Source organism: Taudactylus pleione, unplaced genomic scaffold (genome assembly GCF_031769625.1).
Source record: "Taudactylus pleione unplaced genomic scaffold, aTauple2 ptg000372l, whole genome shotgun sequence".
Classification (NCBI taxonomy): Eukaryota; Metazoa; Chordata; class Amphibia; order Anura; family Myobatrachidae; genus Taudactylus; species Taudactylus pleione.
Genome location: NW_028284773.1, coordinates 1745923 through 1773083, shown reverse-complemented (window position 1 = coordinate 1773083; position 27161 = coordinate 1745923). Strand labels below are relative to the sequence as shown.

At 40.0% G+C, this 27161-nt stretch overlaps 1 pseudogene; it reads right to left on the bottom strand.

Annotated features, from left to right (window-relative positions):
• Window positions 1-2489: 2489 nt before the first annotated feature.
• Window positions 2490-27161, bottom strand: part of LOC148508237 (uncharacterized) — a 65319-nt pseudogene continuing 40647 nt past the window's right edge.

Sequence of the window (27161 nt, the reverse complement as noted above, 5' to 3'; positions counted from 1 at the left end):
TATGTATTTCATTATTTTCATTGCAATTAAGAGTACATAGAAATGATTCAAGATATATATTAGTTGTAAGTTGCGGAGGACTGTCACATGTGTCGAATGGCCTCAGGCCTAGAGATGAGGTCTACCCTCTCTCTAAAGTAGGCAGGTGTGTGTCTGAAGCAACACGTATTATTGTTTAATATTGTTTAATCTAAAGGTATAAATGTTATTACAGAAATAGGTATAAATTAGAACTGATCAAAACCATTTCTTCTCTAGCAAGACAGAATAATGGGTTAGTTGAGTATGAACTGACTAGGAGACAGTAGGTCCCAGATCCGTATAAACAAGAAGGGAGTTAATCGGGATAGCCTTGGCCTATAAGCGGTCACCAGTATTTTGAGAACATAGAAAGGAGATTTTAGGTTTTGTTATTATTAAAAGATATTATAAGTGAAATGTTTAGTGCGCATGAATATTGAATTAATGAATTAATATTCATCATTTTAGAATATCTCAGTAGCAGAGAGGGAAAAAGTATAAAAGATTGATCAAATAGGGGAGGGGTCGGTCAGTCGGGTTGAGCAGGAGAGATCGTAGGTCGATAGAGTCGCGGGGCGCTGGGCTGTAAGTATAAACAGGACTGATTGTCACCTTGTGAGTCTATGCTAGGCATTGCAAATAATCATTTTGTTGCTGCTGCTGAACCTGTTGTTTTTTTATGTTGTAAGTCTGCTTTGACAAATTATACCATAATACATGTATAATTAATTTGCTTTTAAGCAAAACATTGTCATTTATTTTAGAGTTGGTATTGGTGTAAATTATTTCATTTCTTCTTATAATAAGTAAGGTTTATAAATAATATCCAAAACACATCGCGCTATCAAAACAGTAGTCAAGTATGTATTGTGTCACCTAGTGGCAGAGCAGTAAATACAGTGGTGTTTAGCCAATAAAACAATTTATAAGGGCTTACCGTCTTGACATTGCAGAGTATGTATCATTTTGGCATTGTCTGAGCACATTTCTCCTTATTTGCCCATGCTAGATTTAGGGTTATTGCTTCTTGTCAACTGTCCACCTTTGAGGATAAAAGTATCTAGATATGATTATCACAATGCAGTATTGCTTTCTTGTCATCAAGCTGCTGTGTACTGACACCTAATTGTATATTAGGTGTACAGTACTTTGTTTTCACCCCAGCTGGGACCAGGCATATATTGTCTGAAAGTCCACAAAGGTGTTAGATAATAAAGAAAGCTTGGTATCACAATCTGATAAAGGGAACAATAAAGATGTATTATAATCTGAGCTGCCAACATGGGCCGATCAGTCCACAGTTTCATGTGTTTTATTCAGTTTGTAATTTGTTACCATAAACTTGATATACAATACAAGGGCTTAAAATGGAGAAACTAGTGATATGTGTAAGAAAATATCCATTTTTGAGATGCTAATGTGTTGCCAGGGCATTTGTGTATTTAAATAGCAAATGACAATAATGAAAAGTGCAGAAATAAATAATTTATATAAACTAGGGGATGGCGGGGCTAGTTGTTACAGAGGCAAGTTTTTAAAATGGGGTATATTTACTAAAGTGCGGGTTTTTTAGAAATGGAGTTGTTGCCCAAAGCAACCAATCAGCTTCTACTTATCATTTATCTAGCACCTTCTAGAAGAAAATAGCTAAAATCTGATTGGTTGCTATGGGCAACAACTCCACTTCTAAAACCCGCACTTTAGTAAATTTACCCCAATGAATCTAAAACCACGCCCACGTCAGTGCTCAGCGAAACCACGCTAACTTAGATGTGTTTATGTAATAGGTACCTAAACAAACTTGTTTTTCTTGTTCCAAAGTAAAATCTATCACCTAGATTTGAAGTCATATCTTGGCTGGACTGTTAAAGTGTTAAAGTCAAAACAAGAAGAGAAGCATTCCCATTGCGGAGCACTCACAAACCAAATGTTGCTCTAATCTAGTTCAAAACAATATTTAATTTCTAATGACCCCTTATAATAATTGAGATATGTTTGAAACTTTCTTATAGTTTATTACCCATCCAGAGTCAAAATGAGGAGGTATTTACATTAAATTCTTAATGACCTATATTATTGATGAGAGTTCATAAAACATAACTTTTATTTCCACCTTAAAATTAGGTCAGTAAAATATTAAATATTAAACAAGTTCATTTTATTTATTGCGTGCTTTTTATTTATTTTTTTATTTTTATACTTAATCGCTGCTGTATTAAAAATATATGTAAGAGTGCATTAAAAATGTTGCCACCAAGGATGTCTCTTGGGGGTAAATTTACTAAGAATCGAGTTTGGTCGAGATTGCAAACTCAGGTGGGTTTTTGGTTCTCGCACATGTTTTCGAGCCCGAGATTTAAATCTCGCTTTACCTCTCTTTCCGCAAACATCGGTACTTTTTAACATGTCAGAAATACAGTCCGCAAATTTACCAAAAAACGAGTTTGTAAACTAGCCCATGAAATTGATTATCTCGCGCGGGATTTCCCGATTCCAACAGACATGCCTGTGAGCTGTGGGTTCTTGCGAGACCACTGTAAATTTAAGGGAAAATGTCAACTTTACGCGAAACTCGCACCTGTTTTTTTCAATTTTACATGTGTTTGTACTTCCAGTAATGAGGACACTCCCAGGCAGAGGCTCTACCACCAGGCTGGTGGAGATTTGGAGCTTGAAACTGAGCAGGCTGAAGAGGTTGTGCAGGTACCACGGAGGCAGCGTTTTTTAGGGGGCATTTGAACCTGAACGCATTGGCCGATGCTGAGGTCATACAGATGTTCAGGCTCAATAGAGCCAACATATTCCATCTGTGTGATCATGTCAAACTGAACCTAGACCCTGAGACAGGTCGCTCATGTGCTGTCTCAGGACTGCACAAGCATTTGAGTGTGTTGCACTTTTTGGCTACAGGAAACTTCCAGTCTGTCACTGGTAGGGTGATTGGAATTTCCCAGGCCACATTTTCAAGGTATTTAACCCAGGTCATGGTCTCATTTCAGCCTCTGCTCTGTTTGGGTGACGAGGCTTCCTACCCCTGGATCATGGTATGAGAAACACTGCTCCTATTTTATTAATTTTCCTTACAGCCGGCTGGGAAGATAAGGAAACTCAACACACTTGTGATGAATTCCACTTAGCTCTGAGAGGTACATCCCCTTTGAGCCGTTTTTTATAAGTTCAGAAAACTGCTGTCACAAACATTTGCCAAAAATGGTTTGACAGAAAAGAATACATATGATTGGTTTAACAAGTACATAGGATGTGTCAATGCATCTTCAGTTTGCCTTTTTTTTCACAGTGTCCAGACTTAGTATCCTATTCTGGGATCATTAAGCTGCTGTTGTCTTGTAACTGCTCGTTCAGTATAATGCTGGCTGAATCTCATGATATTTGTGTAAAGGAAAATGGCTTTTTCTCATAAATACTGATGAATCATACAGTATGTTTTAAATAAACACTATAAATTATTATAGACTCTCACAATCCGCTCTTTTTATTAAAACATACTATCTTTCCCTTACTGGAGTCATGGCTTTCATAGTAACTATATTACTTCCATAGTCACCCTATGCAAGTAGATGCAAGCATCATTCATCACCTGAATACCAAGAATCCTGGTGCATCTTTCCCTAGAAAGAGGGGTTTCTTCCAACATCAGTACTACAGAAAACACATTTCTTCTCAGGTGAGATCAATGTAATTCTTTCACATGCTGAACACTTTTCCCACTCAGAGGCACTCTTCTTATGTGTGACAAAGAGAGTCCCTACCGGTGCAGATGCTTTATTTACCATTTTCCTGATATTATAAGATAGAGAGCAATTCCACAAAATGAGCAAAATTAATACAATGATTATAACGATTACTGGGTGAATGAGACCACTAAACATCCTTTTGACTGAAGGTGAGTTACCTGTGAACACATCCCACCAATGGTGCTGTAAATTATCTTTTAATTGTGTGGCTACTTCCACCAATTTCTCTACTTCTACAACTGTCTGCATTTGTACATGATGGGCAGAATATTTTACTTTCTGCAAGTGGTGAGCAAGTTTTTCTGTATTATTAATGGCATTAATGATACTTTGGAGATTAACTGTAAGGTTATGGGGAGGTATCTCAGTCACCTGAAATTCAAACTGTACATCTTCTTGTCTCTTCGTTTAGAAAACATAAGTAGTGTTCTTCCACCTGAGGTGTGTAACATTAAATAAGCATCCAGAATAAGGATTTGGTAAATTATAGAGGGAAGTTGTATTCATATCATATGTGACTAGGCATACAACCGGAGGCTCTACCTCTATAAACATATCCACCTCTTTATCATGCAATTCCCAGTTGCATACATTAGTTGGGTGTTCTAACTTACAAGGCTCATATAGCTGTGTTTGCTGAGGACATACTAAATCATCATCGGTATCAGTACATAGGGATTAGTCATGTGTCCTATTACTGGTGTCTATGTTTGTACCTCTCATCAGGGGAGTCGACAACTGAGTGCCTCCAGTAGTTGTCTACAAGGGGACTGGTAAGATGAAGTACTTACACATAACCTGTTTCTGTGTGAAATTATAGACATGAACTTCACCCGTGCAAAAGTTGTCAGTACACAACATCTTCTTTCCCTGAACTTGTATCCATAACAAAGAAGATATATTAAACATCCTTCTGTATACTTGTTCGTTACCTGTCATTAACTGTGTTTGTGCTTTACCCTTTTGCATATTTTGATGCATGGTTCTGAGAGAACATTCAGTCCAATTAAACAGTTCAGAAACATTTGTTGACAGGTAAAGTGTGTTAAACAATGTGCTATTGAACACCTGTAAATATTCATTATCCCAAGATATACTGGCCTGTAATGGGGTAAATACTGTAGGTATCCATGTAGCTTGCATTGTAACTAATCTTCTCATCTTCTCCTGCATTACTCATTTTGCTGGCTAAAGTTTCTGTATCTATACTATTAAGTAACCCTGTACTTGTTCCTGATGCTCCTAGCAATGTATCATACCATTCTCTCTTTTGTCTGCTATAGCATTTTGGATCTGGGGGGAAAGAAATATTAAATCTTAATATAGTGGTTTGTCTTTGGGTACCCACATTTACACAAGTGGAGGGAACTTTAACTAGTGAGTCATTCCTTATAGTGGGTTTGCTATTTAGGACATACATCCTTGTCATTATTACTGAATTATTTGGTAATTGCGTGGTATTAGTGCAAACTAGCACTACACCTCTTTCTATAGTTGTTGGGCTTCCTATGGGTATACACCATGCCCACGTTTTCTTAAATTCTTTATAACCCGTAAACTTATCAGTACAACACTTAATTTTTATTCCATTTATGATAGTAATATTATCATGCTCCCTTGGTACCCAGTAGAGATGCCTTATATTATATTGTCCCAAACTTTTTACATATATCGAACCTCCTGACCAGGTTACATTAAATCTGTGTAACTGGTGAGTCTGGTTACCATAGACTACCCTAGAGTACTCTATTTGTCCTCCTGTTGTCCCCTGGTGTGTGGGCAATACCCTTAGACTAAGTATAGCCAACATTATCACACAAAAAGGATTCATGATGGTGGTTCAATCTTGACCGTCGACTTCTTGCAATGTGAGGTGTGCATCCACGAGCTCTTTCCTCCAATTTTCACTGAAGTTGGTGTAGTCAACAGAACCTGATATGGACCATCAAATCTTGGCTCCAGAGACTTTCTGACGTGTTTCTTAGTGAATACCCAGTCGCCCGGTTCCAATGAATGTACACCAGGTACCGCTTCTGGGTCTGGAAGGGAGGAGAAAACTAAAGAATGGATGTTATTCACTTGATTACAAAGAGTAGCTACATAGTCTGTTAAATCTGCATGATTGTGCTGCAACTGTTGGGGGGAACTAACACCCTGTCTTAGGAGGTCTTAAGAATAGTATCTCATAAGGTGACAGCTTATGTTTCTTACTGGGGGTGGTTCTAACTGAATATAAAGCTATGGGCAGACAGTCCACCCATGTCTTTCCTGCCTGTGCCATAATCTCTTGTATCTTTAGTTTGAGGGTACCATTTAGTATCTACATGCCCACTGGCCAATTAGAGAAGAGGTCTGTACAAAGGAGGGCGTACTCATATGTCCCCACCCTAGGCAACTGAATATAGTCTATCTGCAGTCTCTGAAACGAGTATAATGGCTTTGGTGTATGTCTTTGTGGTACTTTTACTGTCTGTCCTGGATTGTGTTTCCCACACACCTGGCATGATGCTACGTATGCTGTAGCTGCTGAATTAAAGCCTAGTGCTATCCAGTGCTGGAGCACCGTGTTTACCATGGCCTCCTTTGAATTATGCACTGGACCGTGGGGATATAAGGCCCTTGGGAGGCACCACCTGGTGGCTTTAGCCCAATGTATATTAACACAGATGGCTCCCTCTTTCTCCCAGCCTCTCTTTTCACCTTCTATGGCTTGTTCTTGAAACTGGTGTAAAGCCTGTATGTCTAAGGGGTCTTTTTTTGTGTCTGTTTCTATACCATAGAGGGCTGGGATAGCTAACAGGGCAGCTTGCTTAGCCGCAGCATCTGCTTTGGCATTCCCCTTGGCCTCAGCTGTTTTCTTCTTGGTGTGTGCTTGCACCTTTAAAATGGCTACTCTTACTTGGAAGCTGTAAGGCTGCAAACAACAATCTAATGAGCTCAGCATGCTTAATGGTTTTACCAGCCAATCCCATAAAATCCCTACTCTTCCAAATAGGCTCGAAATCATGGGCCACACCCCAGGTGTACCTGTAGTCAGTGTAAATGTTTGCTGTCTGATTTTCAGCCATTATACATGCCTCAGTGAGTGCCCTCAACTCTGCTTCCTGTGCTGAGCAGGAAGGTGGGAGTGGTTGCTGAATCAATACCTCATCTAAGGTGGTGACTGCATACCCTGTTCTTGGGGACCCTTCATGATAATATCTAGAACCATCTACAAACAATTCTCAGTCTGGATTAGATAAGGGAACATCTGTTACATTTTCTAGTTCCTTCATTTCCATTTTCATAAGTTCAAGACAATCATGGTCAGAAAAATTTTGATTGGTATTTTTATGTGACTGCATTTGCAGTAGATTATCTCCCTCATCATCCTCACTGTTGTGTTCCTTATTGCCATTACCTCGTATGTTATCAACAGGTGTATGTATGCCTCCCTCACTATTCTGCTCTTTTGAGTCCTGCGTTGGAAGCAATGTAGCAGGATTCAACACTGTTCACATCCTAATGGTCACATTGGGACGGCTTAGTAGGGCTACCTCATACTTGGTTAACCTGGCTGCAGAAAGATGCTTAGTTCTGGCCTGGTTAAGTATGTTACTGAGTGGGGAACCTGTATGATCAATGAGTGGTCCAGCACTAAATATGCTGCCTTGTCGTTAAGCATAGCTGCAGCTGCTACTGCTCTTATACAAGAGGGTGCTCCTTTGATTACACTATCAAGCTGCAATGAATAATATGCCAGGGGCCGTTGTTTACCACCATGTCCCTGCACTAATAGCCCTTGAGCATGTCCTTGTGTTTCATGACAGAATAGCATACAAGATCTGTCATATCTGGGTAATCCTAGTGCTGGTGCTTGTGTAACTGCAGTTTTTATCTGCATAAAAGCTTTCTTCTGTTCTGATGTTAATATTACTGTTTTGTCTTTTGTATCTGTCAATGCATCATAGAGGGGCTGCATTATAAGGGATGCGTTGGCAATCCATTCCATCAATACTCTATTAGAACTAGAAATGCTCTGAGTTGCCTGGTGGTAGTGGGCTCTGGCACTTTCTGTATAGCTGATATCCTATCTTGTGTGAAATACAATGTCCTAAAAAGGTAACTTGTGCTTGAGCTGTTTGCAATTTTTCTTTTGACACTCTGCAATGTTGTTCACACAGAAAAATAAGTAATGATTTAGTTTCACTTTGACACTGTCCCTCTGTATCTGCACACAGGAGCAAATCATCCACATACTGCAACAACTGGGTGGTCTCAAACTGTGGTCTCCACCTTTGCAGAATGATGGAATTGCATCTATAAATGCAGATGGAGAGGTTGCCCCTCCTTAGGGTTATCTAGTCCAGCAATACTGTTTGCCCATACTTGTAAAAGCTAAATAAAGCTGACACTCTGATGTAAGAGGTACAGAAAAAAAATAATAATTAAATAAATTAACCGTCTATTACTGTGAAATGAGTTGCTGTTGCTGGCATTTGGTTTAATAAGGTGTGTGGATTAGGCACTATAGGTACGTCCACCACCAAACATTTGTTTACCTCTCTTAGATCATGCACCATCCGGTATTCCTGTTTACCATCTGCCCCCACCTTCTTTTTCACCAGAAATAAAGGGGTGCTCCATAGGGACCTACATTCTCTTATAACCCCTGTTTTCTGATATGCAGCAATCTGCCGCTGTATGGCCTTTTCCTGATCTCTGGTCAATGGGTATTATTTAATCTTTACTGGCACTACACCTGGTTTTAAGGTGAGTGTAACAGGTTGTACATCCAGTAATCCCACATCTGTTTTACCCTTAGACCCTAATTTTTCAGGGACTTCTGAAAGCCAGTCAGGGATCATCACTTCTATCTGTGTCTGGTGTTGCAGCAAATATATTGCTGCTGCTAGCTGACATTGAAGATCCTGCCCTGTACTTCCTTTCAGTATTACATTACCATCCCTGTACTCAATGGTAGCTTGTAATTTATTAAGGATATCTGCTCCTAACAAATTAACTGGACAAGATGTGGAGGTCAGGAATTCTGCAGGCACTTTAATTTCTTCTGACCCCACTGCAACTTTTATGGGCTTTACTAACATGTAAGGATACGGTATGTCCTGTTAGTCCTGTTTCAGGAATTGTCTGATTTGTTACATATTTCTTGGGAACATCTTCTGCCCTTAAAATGGTACAGCTTGTGCCACTGTCTATTATACAGTCAATTTGTTCCCACCAGGTAGTGTCAATTGTATTATTCCCTTGAGACCTGAGGTATTAATAGTGGATTGTGGGGGATCTGACACTGGACATCCTATTTCCTATGGGCTGTGCGCTGTTTGAACCCTTACTCCAAATTGCTCCCATTTCTCTGCTCATTCCTTATATTTCTGACAATCCCTTTTCATGTGCCCTACTTAATGACAGAAGAAACATAACCCTCTCCTTTTTGCTTCTTCTGTAGATAATTTCCTATTATCTCTGGTCTGTCTAGGGTCTATACTGAATTTGGATTCTTACTCTTATCATAACTGCTGCATTCTGGGGATTTGGTTCAAACACCTCCTGAATAGTTACAGGATAAGCCTCTACAGATGTGTTTTGCTATGGGGGTGGACCTGTCCCTTTCTGAAAATACATCTGTTCACCCCCACAGTGTTCACAGCCACAAGGTTCATCATTATTGCCTGTGGCTTGCTTCTTGCACACCTGTGTCCTGTGTCTGTTTTTATTAAACATCCAAGGCATTAATGTACCTGCCCACCCTTGTATGGGAATGGGGCTGAAATTTCCTCCTGCATAAGGCAGTGGAGGAGCTGGTGGTGTAACTGGTGATAAGTGTGGAGGTGATGGATAATGAGGTGATCTGGTTAAGCCTTGTTGATCACAGGGTTCCCCTGGCCAGGGCACTTGATTTCCACAAAATGGACAATTAGTGTTAGCATTAGGTACACATTTACCACATCCTGGGCATTTCCTGCCATCCCTTACTGGTGTGGTAAATGGAGCCAAACTTGGGTATTTTGGGCTTAAATCAGGGGCTGTTAGTGATGCCTGTTGATTTACAAAAGGGGTCACTGGGACAGGCCTCACAGTATTTGGACCACAATTTTCCATAAACTCAGTGTCTTGTGTTACCTCCTGTACTTTATGTATTTCTTTGGCTACCTTTAACCAAGCCTGTACTTGCTTGCCTACTTTCTTACACTCTATCCAAGCCTTGTTTTCTTTTGCAAAGGTTTCCCATCTTACAGGATCCAGGGAAACCACACTGGGCATCCCTGCTTTCTGTAGTATCTTTTGAATATCTTTATGTGCACTTTTCCCCTCCCTGGATTCGACTAGATCCACAGGAGCACATGGTAATTCTTTTACCATGCCTGTACTGCCCTGAGCCCCTATTATGGGTTACCTCTCCTAGTTTTTCCTGAATCCCCTGAGGAATCTTTATTTTATTCAAAAGAACATTCACTTATTCCTGCATTCCTACTGGGTAACTTTACAACAAAACCTGTCTTATCAGCTTTAAATGTCTATCAGCTGGCAACCCCCTAATAACTGGACAAGCTACTACTTAACTATCCCTGCACAAATTACTGGGTAACTAATTTATTAGTCCAGCCCAGTCTTTATCTATCCTGGTAGCCAAATATGTTGACACCCTATGAGGCAAGTATATACCACAGGGATCCTCTGATTTATTACAGCTATTAGATCAGGACTTATAAATGATCTGGTTTACTGTAATATCACTACACAAGTACACCCCTCACACTTTAGTTATATGTGGTTCATATAGCAGACTCTAGAGACCTGTTATCCCTGTCCTTAAAAAAAAAACAATACAGTATTCCCAATGTCACTATAACACTCCCACAGATTATGACCCACTGTTCTAATCCTTCTGGCATGCTACCCAGATGAATAACATGTACAACCCTTCAGCCCCAGGTGCCCCTAGGAGTACCAATGAGGAAATGTGAAGGACCCTATCCCGAATCAATGGGCACCTTTCTCTGCACTCCTAAACACAATTGCTATGTTTAGGCGCTAGGTGTCACTTCTTACAGCTACTATGAGAGCAAGGAGATCAGTGAATGTCTCAACCCATGGGTCACACCTCTCAAAAGAAAGGACAAGCCTCTAATAGCAGATGAGAGGTGCAGTCTCTGGTTGACCATTTAAAGATCTGGTTCCTTCATATACATCTCACAGTTAGCACACATACAATCACTGCTTTCACTCACTTCAAGACAAGACAACTTATACTTTAAAAGAGCAGGTTTGGCATACAATATATTCATAAATCCCGATTAGCCTATCCATACTGAACCCCACAATACTAATTAGGAAGCGCAGAAGAGAGCATTGAAAAGCGCAAATGCGCATTTGTTTTTCAATACTCACCGATCGGAATTTGCTTCTACAGAAAGCTGCTGTCACAAACATTTGCCAAAAATGGTTTGACAGAAAAGAATACATATGATTGGTTTAACAAATATATAGGATGTGTCAATACATCTTCAGTTTGTCTTTTTTTCACAGTGTCCAGACTTAGGCCCTCATTCAGAGCCGTACGCTCTGAGCAGAGCGCACGCTCTGAATGAGGGCCGCCCTCCATAAAAATGGAGCGTCCTCCTGGACGCTCGTATAGCTGTGGGTCCACCCACAGCCTATACGAGCGTGCAGTTTGATGGCCACGATGGTCGTGACCATCGCGACCATCGAAACTGCGAGCCGGAGCCTGCGGTTGAGGTTTTCAACCGCAAGCTCCGGAGTGATTTTGGCTCTATCAGAGCCAAAATCACTCCCACTGACATCACTAGTGATGTCAGTGGGCCGGCTTCTGACGGGAGGCGTTCCCGTGGGAATGCCCCCGTCAGGGAGGCACGCCCCCGGCACGCCTACCAAAGGGGGCGTGCTGTCAATCAACATCGACAGCACGCCCCCTATGATCAGACACAACGAGCGAAGGACTTTCCTTCGCTCGTCGCGTCTGGCGCATGCGCACGACGGAGCTCCCTCCGTCGTGCGCATGCTCAGTGCAGAACATCGACCCACTTGCGAGCGGACAGCTGCAGTTGTCTTGTAACTGCTCATTCAGTATAATGCTGGCTGAATCTCATGATATTTGTGCAAAGGAAAATGGCTTTTTCTCATAAATACTGATGAATCATACAGTATGTTTTAAATAAACACTATAAATTATTATAGACTCTCACAGCTCCAAGCCTCAATCTGCTTCCCTAACCAAGAGTCACACTGGTATGCAGTCAAGGTAGCTTTTTATGGCATTGCAGGCATGCCAAATGTCCTTGGCACAATAGACTGCACGCACATTGAGCTGAGACCACTTCGGGCTAGGGCCCATGTGTTTTTGAATAGGCACATGCCCATTCGACCAACGTGAAGGTGGTTTGTGATGCAAAACTCAAAATCATGAGTGTTGTAGTTGGCTACAATTCCTTTGTCCTCAGTCAGTCATCCCTCCATGACAAATTCAAGGCTGGTCAAATGCCGGCAGGATGGCTGCTGGGTAAGTATTTTATTTTTTGTCTTTGTCTAAGTTACCTAGAAATACACACATTGTTCTAAATCTAATTTCTCTCTTCTGACCAATAGGAGACTCTGGCTATGGGTGTTTTTCTTGGTTAATGACTCCACTGTCACTACCAAATTCGTCAGCTGAGCATAAGTATAATGATGCACATAAGTCCACCAGATGTGTGATAGAACGTACATTTGGCTTGTTAAAGTCTAGATTCCCTTGTCTACATAAAATTGGTGGAATTTTATTGAATGCGCCCAATAAAGTGTCAGATATTGTGCTATGCTGCTGTCTTTTGCATAATATGTGTTTGCAGCAGCCTTTAACCACAGATTATGTGGAGGACAGCCAGCAGGCTGGCTTTTTGGACACATCAGGCGACAGCGTGAGCACAGAAACTGGAAGACAGGTGAGGCAGAATCTGATTGAGGAGCATTTACTGGTAAGTGTCATTCCTCACCTGGTTTATTAAATGTCTCCTATGTTTTAGGGTTACAAATTGTTTTTTTTTCTTTTTAAAGTGCTTTTTTGCTGTCCAAGTTTTTGTCCCTTAATCTAATACCTCATTTTTTAATTTTTATGTATTTAATTAGGATTTTGCATATTTGGTCAATATGTTTTATCCATATCGTTTTATGCTAGCTGGTTTTTAAGGTATGTTTGTAACTTGCTGTTTTGGTCCCCTGAATTTGTTGTGTCGTGTGTTACTCCCACACCTATGAGCCATCATTGGTGCTTTTACTGTTATTTGTTATTCTGTTTTGTTGCTCAACCTTTGATGGAACCTGTACCTTTCTCATCTTTAACCAAAGCTTAATACATATTTACCATGTCATTACACCCATTTTGTGATGTCTAAGTAAAAAAAAGTCTTGACTTTGGCATTCCAAAAATTGTTTTTATTTTGGGGTTTTATTCTAATTTCCAGTTGTCAAAAACAACCAACATAACCTATATGGTCATTTGAAATGTTTCTTTTCATACAAAACAATCGGCTTGTTTTTTGGTACAAAAATATTACACAACATCTTTGTTAAATAAACAAACACATATTTGCAACAAAAATGGATAAATAAGTGTATTAAAAATTAAAATACACTTGAAACACACACAACACCCAAAACAGGGCCATGCCCTTTTGATGTTTGGAGGTAGCTTAACATCTCCAAATTTTAAGCAAGAATAAAAAAAATCTTTACAAATGTACGGAAGCATAAAATAGAAATTGTCTATTAACAATATTTTTTACATCTGTCTTTTGGTCTAAAAATCAGTTAGAATGACCCCTGCCACCCTGACTTGGTTTGCTGCCACCTCTGGTTCGCAGTGTGCGTCTAGGTGGTGTGTTAATTGGTGTTGGTGCCAGTGAAGTGCTGCTCGAGGTCAGGCTTGGTGTTGTTTCAGGTAGGCAACCTAACATTTGTGTGCCTAAATTTTGCAAAACAGCACCAAACTCACAAAAGGCAGTGGTTTGGTTTGCCATGATGGTATTGAAATTAGTAGTTTGCCTAGTAGAAAACTCAGATTGTTGTACCTGTGCACCCTCAAATCTCACAATGCTCTGTCTTATTTGTTCTAAAGAGTTAGCCATTCATGTAAGCTCCACCCTCTGAGCCATCTGGATTTTGATATGCCTATGACCAATTTTGTTTATGGTCTGATTTTGTGAAATGTGCTGTCGCAATAAATCAATTTGTTGTTGTTGACAAACATACATTTGTTGCCAGTATGTGGTTTCTGGCTGTGGTGGTGGAGGTTGAGATGCTGGCTGAGCTAGTGGTGACCCCAAAAAAATTGGGGGAGTGGAGGGACTAAAATTTGATGCTGGCATCGATGGTGTTGAAGGTATGATGTTTAATGTAACCGTGTTTTCAGGGTCAGAAAGTCCATCTTCAGTCGATAAGGTGTCTTCTGGAGGATCAAGTTGTTCTGGTAAGTTTTTTGAAGTTCACCTTCACATTTCTACTGTTTTACCCACAAGAATAATGTTTTAGTAAGTATTGTCCTACAAACCTACAAACATGATCCACATTATCTTGGTTGACACACATTAAAATGCCAAATTAAGGAGAATGTTGGGTTTCATTATAAACCAAATTAATGTTTTGGTAATAACACCAAACTAGGGGGTAAATTTACTAAAGTGCGAGTTTTTACTATTGAGTTTTAAAAGTGAGGTTGCCCATAGCAAACAATCAGATTCTATATAACAATTAACTTGCACCTTCTAGAAGATAATAGCAAAAATCTGAATGGTTGCTATGGGCAACATCACTTTTAAAACTCTCATTGTAGTAAATTTGCCCCTAGCATGGGCCCAAAAATTAGAACACAAAATAACAACAGGTGCAACATGAGGCCACAAAACCTCAAAAAGATGATGTAGATTACACAACATACAAAGCAAAATTATGTAAATAAGAAGGTACATAGGTTACAAAATCACCTTTTTTTGTTTGGACTAAAGTTAGTAATTAAGGTTCTGACATTTTACAAATGCATAAAGTATGTTTGTAACATACATGTGGTTGGCTCATAAAACAAACCAACGCATATACAAATTTACACCTAACTAAGGCCCTGATTCAGACCCACTCGCGAGCAGCTGTCCGCTCGCAAGTGGGTCGATGGTCTGCACTGCACATGCGCACGACGGAGGGAGCTCTGTCGTGCGCATGCGCGAGACGCGACTAGCGAAGGACTTTCCTTCGCTCATAGTGTCTCATCAAAGGGGGCGTGCTGTCGATGTTGATTGACAGCATGCCCCCTTTGGTGGGCGTGCCGGGTGCGTGCTTGCCAGACGGAGGTGTTCGTCAGAAGCCGGCCCCACTGACATCACTAGTGATGTCAGTGGGAGTGATTTTGGCTCTGATAGAGCCAAAATCACTCCTGGCCTTGCGGTTGAGAAACTCAACCGCAGGCTTCTGCTCGCAGTGGCGATGGTCGCGATGGTCAAGACCATCGCGACCATCATCCTGCACGCTCGTATATGCTGTGGGTGGTGACCCACAGCTATACGAGCATCCAGGAGGACGCTCCATATTTATGGAGGTGGGCCCTGATTCAGAGAGAGCGCTCTGGTCAGAGCGTCCGGCTCTGAATCAGGGCCTAAGTTGAGAAACCAACACAATACTGCAAATGAAAGGCACAACAAACCTTGCCAGTGTGTTTCCATGGGCCGAGTTCAAAGTACAACATTAAAAACCATAAAACTGTTTTGTTTTTTTTTTTAAAAAACATCCAAACAAAAAAAAGAAAACACCCCCCAAAAAATAGACTTTAAGCTAACAATGTCAACCTTGAAAAAGTTTGAGTCAAAAAATTACGTCACAACTAATAAAAATTATGCATATCTTTATCCAAAACACATTCACAACAACTCACCATCCAGAAGAGGTGAAGAGGGGCCTCCAGAAAACATAGCAACTTCATTACATATTGTAGTTGTTGTTTGGTGCTGCAAAAACTGGGGGGTCAGTCGCCTCTTTTTGGGGGGCAGATTTGATGATCCTACAGAACAACATTAACATCATCATGGTCTCATTTACATTACTGTGGGTCTACACACAACTCCAGCTCCACAACTCACCAGCCTCCTCGGCCTCTTCATGCTGTTGAGTTATTTAGAGCTGCTGCTCTTGTTGCTTCTGCTGTTGCTGGGGTGTTTGCTGCTCCCTTTGGGGGAGTGTTTTTTTACTCTTTTTCTTGGCTATTTGTTTTAAACAAAAATAAAAACAAAAATACATGACATTTGTATGTGCTAACAAGGTACCATAAAACAAAAATCAGTACTGCCACATTAATGACAAAGGGCTTTAAAGAAATAAAGCAAGTTGCATTATGTGTGTTGCAGGGGTATTTCCTTTACATTTCCAGGAATTGTGAACCTGATCTTTATTTAAATTAATTGTACTTTGGACCATTTATTACATAAAATCATTATGTTGTTAACTCAATTATCTCAATAAACATGTGTGTTTGACTTATTTAGTGCTTGGTATTTTAATGCGTGTTCCAAGAACAAATCCTGGAGGACATGACAAACATGTTTGAACCGGCCAACTGCAAAATACACTGCAAGCTGGGTGAAAACAACTAACACCTGTGATTGTAGGGTAAAAATAATTTCTGCAGTAATGGTTGCTGTTGGTTACCACACTCAAATTAGTCAATTCTTTGCAAACAAACTTTAACAGAAAAAACAAACACACTGGACCATTAAGTGAAAACAAACACTTTTTACATGTTGAAATTAACAAATTAAAATAAAAACTACTCACAGGTCTGCTTCGCGGCATCGGTGTCACAGACATACGTTTTATGGACAACCTCAGGAGGGATGATCTGCTTGACTGGTTCCTCATAATCTAAATAAATTGCATGATACGGGGATCCTCCGCCAGTACCACTGGCATACCTCAGCTCATCTGCCATTTTAGCCTTAACATTCCGCATTATATAAGAAAAACGCTTTTTGCAGTGGTTGGCATCACGTTTAGTGGGCCCCACTGCATTGACAGCATTCACCACTCCGGCCGAAATAGCAGCTTTATGGCGTGCAGGGGTGCGGACAGCCAGTCTACCATACAGCAAGTGCTGGTACTTAAGACGCTCAGTGACAAGTGCCATATTCTGATCAAATGTAAATTTGATATTCCTGCCTGAATTTGTCTTTCCCCTGCGCCGTGCCTCAACCTCACTCTCCTCACTGGAATAAACATCAGGCTGGGCAGACGACACCTCAAGCCCCTATATCTCTCCCTGGGTCTCCTGTTGGGTAGACATCACCGTTGCCACAAAGACACAAATAACACTCAAAAATTAAAAGACAAACGAACACAAAACAAAACCACCACCACTACCTCTATATCACACACACACACACACACACACACACACACACACACACACACACACACAGATGACCACTGACAGGACAAAATTAAAATGACAATAGACAAAAATATAGACACTTACAAAAAAATGAACTAGACTACAAACAGACACAAGACAAAATTCACTCACCAATCAACAATCGAAATTACTAACAATATGCCACCAACTCCTCACTGTCCCTCTCTTCTCTAACTCCTGCAACAAACCCACATGGTCCGGATGTCACAGGGAGTATTTATATTCTGTCTGAACATTCCAAACCATGTGACCACTTCCACCAATCAAAACTAATATGAAAGGTGGTTTTAAAAGGTATCTGGTGTTCTCGGGCGAGTAATTACACTTAAGTTGACGCAACTGACCAAAATCAGAAAAAAAACCCGCCAAAAAACAAATTTCAGACAGAAGAGAGATATCTCCCCCGAGTTAAAGCAAAACTGACCCGAGAAATCTCGAATTGCTTCACCATCGGAAAACTGACTTTCACCTAAACTCGCTTCTTAGTAAATTTGCAGAACCAAAAAAAAAAACCAGCCCGAGTTTCGGCGATGCAAATCGAGATTTAAAATAAAAAAACTCGACCAAACTCGATTCTTAGTAAATTTACCCCATGTAGTCAAATTCCTGTTCTAGATATTTCCCTATAATTAGGCAATGTAATATAGTAAAGGGTGTCGTCAGACTATCGGACCTATATGCTCATCTATATTGTCTTATTACTCACTTAAGTTCCTTTAGTGCACCTAGGTCTCTATTGTTCCTGTGTTTTCAGGGGTTTATTCATTTTCTTATCTCCCCTATGTTTATCTTCAATGTCCCCCTCTTACACACATGTAATATAATTCAAAAAGATTAATTGTGCGCATCCGCACTACCATAAGTATGCTCTGATCACTGTGGATGTGTTATTCCCCTCATGTAGTTGAAAGTGTATTATTAACCATAATACTAACCCAGTATGTTCAGTGTGTCATCACCAAATTGCTCAAGAACACCTATAAATATATATCCAATTTCGTTAATACTCAGTTATTCAATACTATGACAATGATACACCGTAATTTGATTATTATGTTTCCAGAAGCTGTTCGTTTATTAATAGTGCACACCACTCTAGTGTTGGTTTATGAATTTAGGGAAATCCCATGATATGATGTATATTGTCCTATGACTTTGAAGGCACTGATTTAACTATGGTGTATACCTCTTACTCGTACACACCTCTTTAGTGTTAATTTAGTAATTAAGGCAAATCCCATATTGATGAATAAACACTATGGCCCGTATTCAATTAGTTTCGCGTACACAATAAAGTTTCACCTGCCGGAGTTTGCCTACAACACATATTTTACCTGTAGAAACTTATCGTGTGCATACCCACGATTCGCCCTATTCAGTTTCAAAAGATGCGAAAAAGGAGACATGCAAAGTCAGAACAGGCGAAAAGTGGTGTCTTAATCGGGGAAATCAGCCTGAACCCTACCAAAAAGATGCAGAAGCATTGGGAATCAATGTGCCAGATTAGCCCTAATGAAATTGTTTGGGGTACTTAAGTTGTTACAATTGCCTCTAATTAGCATTTTTGCACAAGTGTTGAAGAATAGCATTAAGCAGTTTTTTTTGGTGAAAAAAAGTAGTCCTGTCAAATTTAGGGTACTTGAAAATGGGTGCTAGCATTTTTAAAAGTCACTAAAGTGAAGTTTTAAAAAACACAAAAAACGCAGCCTTAAGTAAGCTCCTGCAATCATAAAAACACCTCACCCATAGGGTGCTGAGTGGTTTCCCCACCTTTGCACCCAAAAGAGCGATTTTGCACTTTTTTTCTCTACCTATTCAGAGGCAAATCTTTTTCACCTATTACATTGCATTACATCTTCATGTACGCAAAAAGTGTTTGCAATTGAACATAGAGATAAGTTTCCGCCTGGCGAAAAGTCGCAATCGCCGATACTTTTTTGCGGATACTGACTTTTCGCTTCTAATTGAATATGGGTCTATGTTGTAATTCTGGAGCCGTAATTCAGGTTTGGTGTACATCACTTTATTGTAGATTTAGGAATTATAGCAAATCCTCTAGTGTGTCACCATAATAATGAGTCACCATTGATCTAAATTGTATTATTATACAGGTTAGAATAAGCTCCTTTTTCTTTGGACTGGACTGTTAAAGGTAAGGGTTTATCATGCATTTTGTTAGAATCACAGACCATTAGTTATTATAATCGTGAATTGAAGCACGGAAATTGAACTATGGCCATCTTGGTTATCTGACGTTACTTGGGGTAAGTTGCTACACAATAACGGAGGCAAGTTGTTACTCACTGACACTCCCATTAAAGACCAGCTAGAATTAGAGGCAAATATAAGAAATTACAAAAAAAAAAAAGAGGCAACACTACAGAAAGTTAAGAAATCTTTACTCTGGAATGAAGGCAAAAATAAAAAGACTACGAAGATGACATCAAAATCTAAAAAAAAGAGAGTAAACATCGTCGAGTTCTGAAGACGAGAGTTTCTGTATAATGTGTGCTAAGAGATACAATCTGTGGAAACCTAAAAAAAAAAAAAACAGCACAGCCGGGTGCTCAGAGTGAAAAAACAATAGATATATGATATATATCTCACAGCTGCTACCCAATGTTAGCCTCTAATTAAGCCAATAAGTTATATAGAAATGGAAAAGGTGAATCAACATATGGTTCACCTATAGGGAGCGCTTAAATGTGGATTACAAAATCAGGTATATTCAATATCACAATTTATTAAGATCAATTTAGATACATATAAAAGCAATTATGAGGCTAAATAAATTGTCTCACACAATACATTACATTTGTGACATGTAATAAACATAGTAGTAAATCACTTCATTTGAATGTCAGCTCAGAGTGATATTGTATCCAGAAAAGGGGTTTAGAAACCTCAGAATCAGTATACCATTGCTGGCATAAGTGAAGTCATAATAGCTCCTCCTGAGAATGAAGATGATAAATAAATGTTCCACTCCACTGGTAGTAATTAGTACGAGCCACAGTCTATGCTGATGCAGCAATCGGTAGCAGCAAATAGAAAAGATGGTATTTATGTAGACAATAAATCCCGGTATAATTACCCAGCTCACTCTTGATTTAAAAGATGTTTAGAAGAGAAGTGCCGGTCCAGAAATAGCGTGGATCCCGCTCGTGGGATGTTACCTTATGAGCGTGTGTCATTCAGTGCAGTCTCACTGCGCGCTGAAGAAAGCTCTTGGTTAAAAGCTGGAAAGGTCTCACTGTCTGCTGCGGTGGCTCAACTTCAAAGCAGGAGGTGTAGCAATCAATAAGATAGTTGTGTAGACTGGATTCAAAGTATCAGTATTCCCTTGACGCGTTTCTCTGTCATGTGACAGTTTCCTCAAAAGGGCAGTATAACAGAGTCTCTGTTGTGGTGCCTTATATACCACTCCTTTCTGTTTAAGCCAATAATATTGCTAATCATTTAATTTAGAGCAGATGTGTCTTAAAGCCATATTTACCACATTTGTTTAACCAATTCAATCACATTTCATACATTTGTTAAAAGCAAACAGTTTTCAATGAATTAAAAATATATTAAACATATAAATGTTCATTATAAAAATCTACATATACATATAATCATACTTATTGAGACAGAGATGTGTCACCACCATATTAGGTATATACACAATAAATCTATCGAATAATTCAATAGAAACATGTAAGAGCCCTGGTTAGGGCATCATGCATACCATGCAGACATCCCGGGTTCAAATCCCAGTCAGTTGATATGTGAAGGGTGAGCACTATGTGTAAAAGAAAAGTGTTAGAATTAAGAAAAGATACAAAGGATGATGCAGATTCTAAATCCCCATCCCAAATAATAAATCATCTATATATCTACCATAGAGCACCAAGTTCGCCCCGAATGGACCCCCCCACGCATATTGCTCCTCAAGGAGCCTCATATATATATATATCAACTACCTGGACATTGCCCTCTCGATCAGGGACAATCATATTTGTACTAAGACATATAGAAAGGATGTGGATTGCAACAATTATTTACATTTTTCCAGTTGTCATCATTTAAAATGGAGAAGCAACATCACTAGGGGACAATATTTAAAAATAAAATGGAATTGTTCAGACGATATCGATTTTGCATGCTGCTACCGGAAATGACGATCAAGAAGGTGTATGCGGGTCAAGCTTTGCTTGGTGTGGTCCACAGACTTGGGGACAGTCTGTTCCTAGCAGCCGGCTGTGGGGGCGGTGATTGGCACGGACCGGAAGTGACATCAGCTGTCACACACAGAGTCCGCTTCCGGCCAAGGGAGTGCAGTCTGAATACGGGGGCGAAGTACAGCCGTAAAATAGTTTTGTCACTTTCAGTTGTTTTATTTGTGTGAATAAGATGCACATTTTCAGTGAAAAAGACGCTCAGCGTTGCTGAGTTGCACTGGATCTGATGCACCTAAGGGGCTGTTTGGCACAAATGAAGCCCCAGTGTATGAGGACACATCTGTATTTGTGCCTCGTTGAAGTGTAACATGGTTTGTCCAGGTGCACAGTGACTGGCTCTTTTTCGCATTACTCCAAACTCAGAATCAGGCTGATAAAGTAGAGACTTGTCTGCTCTCCAATTTCTTAAAGATTTGTAGGACAGCTAAGAAAAATCAAAAATGTTTTAAAAAACTTAACTTGCTATACAAAAAAATGTGGGATTGCTGCTTTAAAAAAGGAAAAAAATATACATCATTGAGCCTATATTTAATGAATGATTGGGAAATGTGTAATACCACACTTTCTGTCAATAAGTAATGACAATTATCCTTAATTAAACAATCATCCGACATAGAACATTCATCAAAATTTTTAAAAATTGCAATAATTAGTAGTGAATGTGGTATTATATTGCCTGATTCAGAGGCGCGCCTAATGTGAACATAATGCCAATGCTCACATAGTTGAGCCATTATTTACCACTGCACATGTGCGAAAAGTTCTGGAAAACCCTATGATGCGTGTGTTACATAGAGTGTACGCTCTACAATTCTATTGAGATCAGGACAGTATCAGATATGGGGCAGCAAAGTGATGGGCGTTCTTGGGAGGTGACTGGGAGGCGGCCTGAAGTGAATGCAAAAAAAAGTCTTATTGGCGTGATATGGGAGTCTCACGGGCATGTCAGTGACAGCAGCTGCACTCTCAGCCACAGAAGCCAGTATCAGGCGAAGACACTGAACCTGCCATAAGGCTGGTGCAAGTGTCGATGGTGAATGTGATGGTGCACCGATGGTGGCATGTCAAGTACCACCAGCTGAGTTACAGCATGCAGAGAAACTGAAAGAGGGCATCTCAGTATTTGCTCATTCAGCCACTGACTAGTGCACCAGGGGAGGGCAGAAACTAGCATTTTCATATTATGGCCACGGCGGCAACTGCATGCACATCTGCATCAGGACCCTAGTGTCTTACTAAGTTTAATAAACAAAAGAAAGGGTACAAAATAACATAAGTTGCCAGGAGGAATTAAGTATTTTAAGTAAGTATGGATAATGTATATAAAAGTGCAGTGATAAGACTCAAGATACAAAAAATAAAATACATGAACAACAATATACAAATAGGTATGTTTTTACACTCTTTAAATCATCTAACAAACAGCATTTATTTAACATTCACTATCACCAATCTATGTCTAGTTTTGTGGGGAGCGCATTGGTTGAAAACCTTTAGACGTCACATCGAAAGGCCAACCTCCTACCACTGTATAGGTGACACTTCCATCAATGTTACCTATAATTATTTCTGCTAAAAATGGCCAGTTTAACCTCATTTATGTCTTAAGCATGAAAGGTAGTTTACAGCATAAAAAACTAACTAAATGTATTTACAACAGTTTAATATTAGAATATAATTTACTTTTCAATGGAAGAAAAACAGGAAGAATGTTGCAAGATTATCTACCCACGCAGCAGTCTGATAACACGATACAACTTCTGTGCGAAGGTGAACTAGAAATATCTACAGAAAATATCAGCACAAGATTATTTTGTAGCAATATCCTTTGTCTCAATTTCATTTGTTAGTTTTCTTCTGCAGAACTGTACAGCCTTAAAAGTTATCACCTCACATTGCAGCAGAGCAATGCCTAGAAATAAATAGAATACTACAGTATTTAATGTGGGTGACTTGATGTAATAAATTGCAGTCCAAAGTCTATATGGCAATGGCTCTTAAGGTGCGTATCCACTAGGCGATAGAGGAACAACAGTACGATTACAACATTGTTGTTCCTCATCCTGTAGGCACCTCCCTCATACCCGAACATGCCCAATCTGTAGTTATCGGCAGATTGACCTCCATGTTCAGGTGATGATTGATGACAAAAACAACCAGCGGGAGAGCGCATCGCTGGTCGTTTTTGACATTTTAATGCCCGATTTGTCAACGATGTCATTATTGTTCAATCGCTCATTTTAATCGCCTAGTGGATACGCAGCATTAGGTATACAGTCTAAGAGGTCTACTCATCAACCCTTCTAAAAAAGTGGGTGAATATTAATATTTTCCTCTACTTTTGTAAAAATTAAGCTTCAGGGTCATTCATTAAGCATGTAACGCAGGGGATATCACTGATGTCTCCTGGTTACAATTCCCAGACGATAATTTCCACAGTCCCCATACTTTAGTAAATCCATAAAATAATTATTCCAAGATGACGTACAGCCCCCGTAAGTTTCACAAGCTGACATGTACTCGGCAGATTAAGCAGCAGAGGGATCTCTTCAGATCCCTCCAGCTGTGTCTCCTTACCTCCAGCATCTCTGGGCTGTCACTGGTTACCTCCATGCTCCCCAAGCAGGTTCCTCTGTCTGTGCTCACCAGCAGCTTCTCCTGCAGGGGCGCCGGGGGGAGCTTGTGCCATAGGCAGGGGAGTGGGTGTGCTGGGACAGATACCGGATGCAGCAATGGAGGTGGTTACTGGTGGGGGGAGGTAGTTACACACAGTGGGGGAGCTATGACAGATATTGGCGACGGCCCACAGTGGTTATAGGTGGTGGCGGTGGTGAAGTAGTTATACAGTAGCGGCCACAGGAGGGCTGGTATGGACACCTGGGGGGGTGGGGGGAGATGGTGGCAGGGTTAGCGGGGCACAGACACTGGGGGGGCTATACATCTGACTCCACAAAAAGAGCAACTTTTTGGAAGTGATATTTTGTTATGAGATGTGATGAATGCCACTGAAAGGTTTTTTAAACTCGCATCGAGTTTAAATCATAATTATCACTAGTAATAATTATGTAATGAGAAATAGGCCCCTAAATCCTTGAAATAGTTATCCTACCATACTGTATATTGGAACATTGGGTCTTTCGCAGCCCTTCTGAATAATCTATTCACTTAAAAAGACACAGAATTTGACAGCAGAAAAAAAACTTACAGGTCCATCTGGAGCCCAGCAGCCAGGAGATTGTATTCACGGTCCAAAGGAACTGAAATCTTCTTGATAATTGAATCTCCCACCATCAGTACCCGTCTGGCCATCGCTGCACATCCATTTCCATTCTTATGGAGCAGTCATTCCCCTGGCTGTTTACTGTGATCCAGGTACCTACCTCAGGACCAGACTTTCCTATGTTTCCACCATTCTATACAGCGGTAGTGGCTGCCTAATGAGCAACAATCTCCTCTCCAGGTTGTCAGTAAAGCTCAATGTTTCCAGTTTCTTATTTGGGTTGGGTGGATCCCCGCGCTGACAAGCTATATATACTGACTTCATTTAAAATATGAAGACTGTTAAACTACCTAAAACTAGTTTAACAAAAAAAATATTGGGATTAAATTACTTAAAACCACTATCAAAAACATGTATACAGTACTAGAGTAGTGCATTGCTATAATACGTTTATTAATATAAAGTGAAGTATTGCAGATGAATAAAAGTACTTGTAAAGGCAAAACTTATGATAAGGATTCTAAAGCCCTGCCTTAAATCGATTACTTTAAATAAATATTACATGCATACCATAGGTTATGACTTAATTGCCATCTCTCCCTGAAATGTCAGCAATCTCCCTGACTCGCTGAATAGTCTAGAAATCTCCCTGATTGCATTTTTTCCCCATTATGAAGCTGTTATATATTTAAAAAAAACAGATATATACATTCAAATAGTATAATTTTCCTGCATTGCTTATAACAGGCACAATGATCCCTATAGTTACATGCATTTTCTGGAAATAATTAGTGTGTTTTTCACCAAACAGTAGATATTTTACGAATTACTTTGGGGTTTAATCACATTTGGATATAACAACTTTATGACACGCCTCTCAGTTGTAGCAGTGCACATCCACTTTAAAGAGCACTCATAGGTGTTGCTTTCACAATCTCCCTGAAATGCTTTTTCAAAACTAGGCAAGTATATGTTACACATTCTCTGTACAACACTGCATAATATGGTTATGCTGTGATTACACATTATCTGTACAGCACTGCATAATATGGTTATGCTGTGATTACACATTATCTGTACAGCACTGCATAATATGGTTATGCTGTGATTACACATTCTCTGTACAAAACTGCATAATATGGTCATGCTGCGATTACACATTCTAAATACAGCACTGCATAATATGGTCATGCTGCGAATACACATTCTCTGTACAGCACTGCATAATATGGTCATGCTGTGATTACACATTCTCTGTACAGCACTGCATAATATGGTCATGCTGTGATTACACATTCTCTGTACAGCACTGCATAATATGGTCATGCTGCGATTACACATTCTCTGTACAGCACTGCATAATATGGTCATGCTGCGATTACACATTCCCTGTACAGCACTGCATAATATGGTCATGCTGCGATTACACATTCTCTGTACAGCACTGCATAATATGGTTATGCTGCGTTAACACATTCCCTGTACAGCACTGCATAATATGGTCATGCTGCGATTACACATTCTCTGTACAGCACTGCATAATATGGTCATGCTCTGATTACACATTCTCTGTACAGCACTGCATAATATGGTCATGCTGCGATTACACATTCTCTGTACAGCACTGCATAATATGGTTATGCTGCGATAACACATTCCCTGTACAGCACTGCATAATATGGTCATGCTGCGATTACACATTCTCTGTACAGCACTGCATAATATGGTCATGCTGCGATTACACATTTTCTGTACAGCACTGCATAATGTGATCATGCTGCGATTACACATTCTCTGTACAGCACTGCATAATATGGTCATGCTGCGATTACACATTCCCTGTACAGCACTGCATAATATGGTCATGCTGCGATTACACATTCTCTGTACAGCACTGCATAATATGGTTATGCTGCGATAACACATTCCCTGTACAGCACTGCATAATATGGTCATGCTGTGATTACACATTCTCTGTACAGCACTGCATAATATGGTCATGCTGTGATTACACATTCTCTGTACAGCACTGCATAATATGGTCATGCTGCGATAACACATTCCCTGTACAGCACTGCATAATATGGTCATGCTGCGATTACACATTCTCTGTACAGCACTGCATAATATGGTCATGCTGCGATTACACATTTTCTGTAGAGCACTGCATAATGTGATCATGCTGCGATTACACATTCTCTGTACAGCACTGCTTAATATGGTAATGCTGCGATTACACATTCTCTGTACAGCACAGCATAATATGGTCATGCTGTGATTACACATTCTCTGTACAGCACTGCATAATGTGGTCATGCTGTGATTACACATTCCCTGTACAGCACTGCATAATGTGGTCATACTGTGATTACACATTCTCTGTACAGCACTGCATAATGTGGTCATGCATGATTACACATTCTCTGTACAGCACTGCATAATATGGTCATGCTTTGATTACACAATCTCTGTACAGCACTGCATAATATGATCAT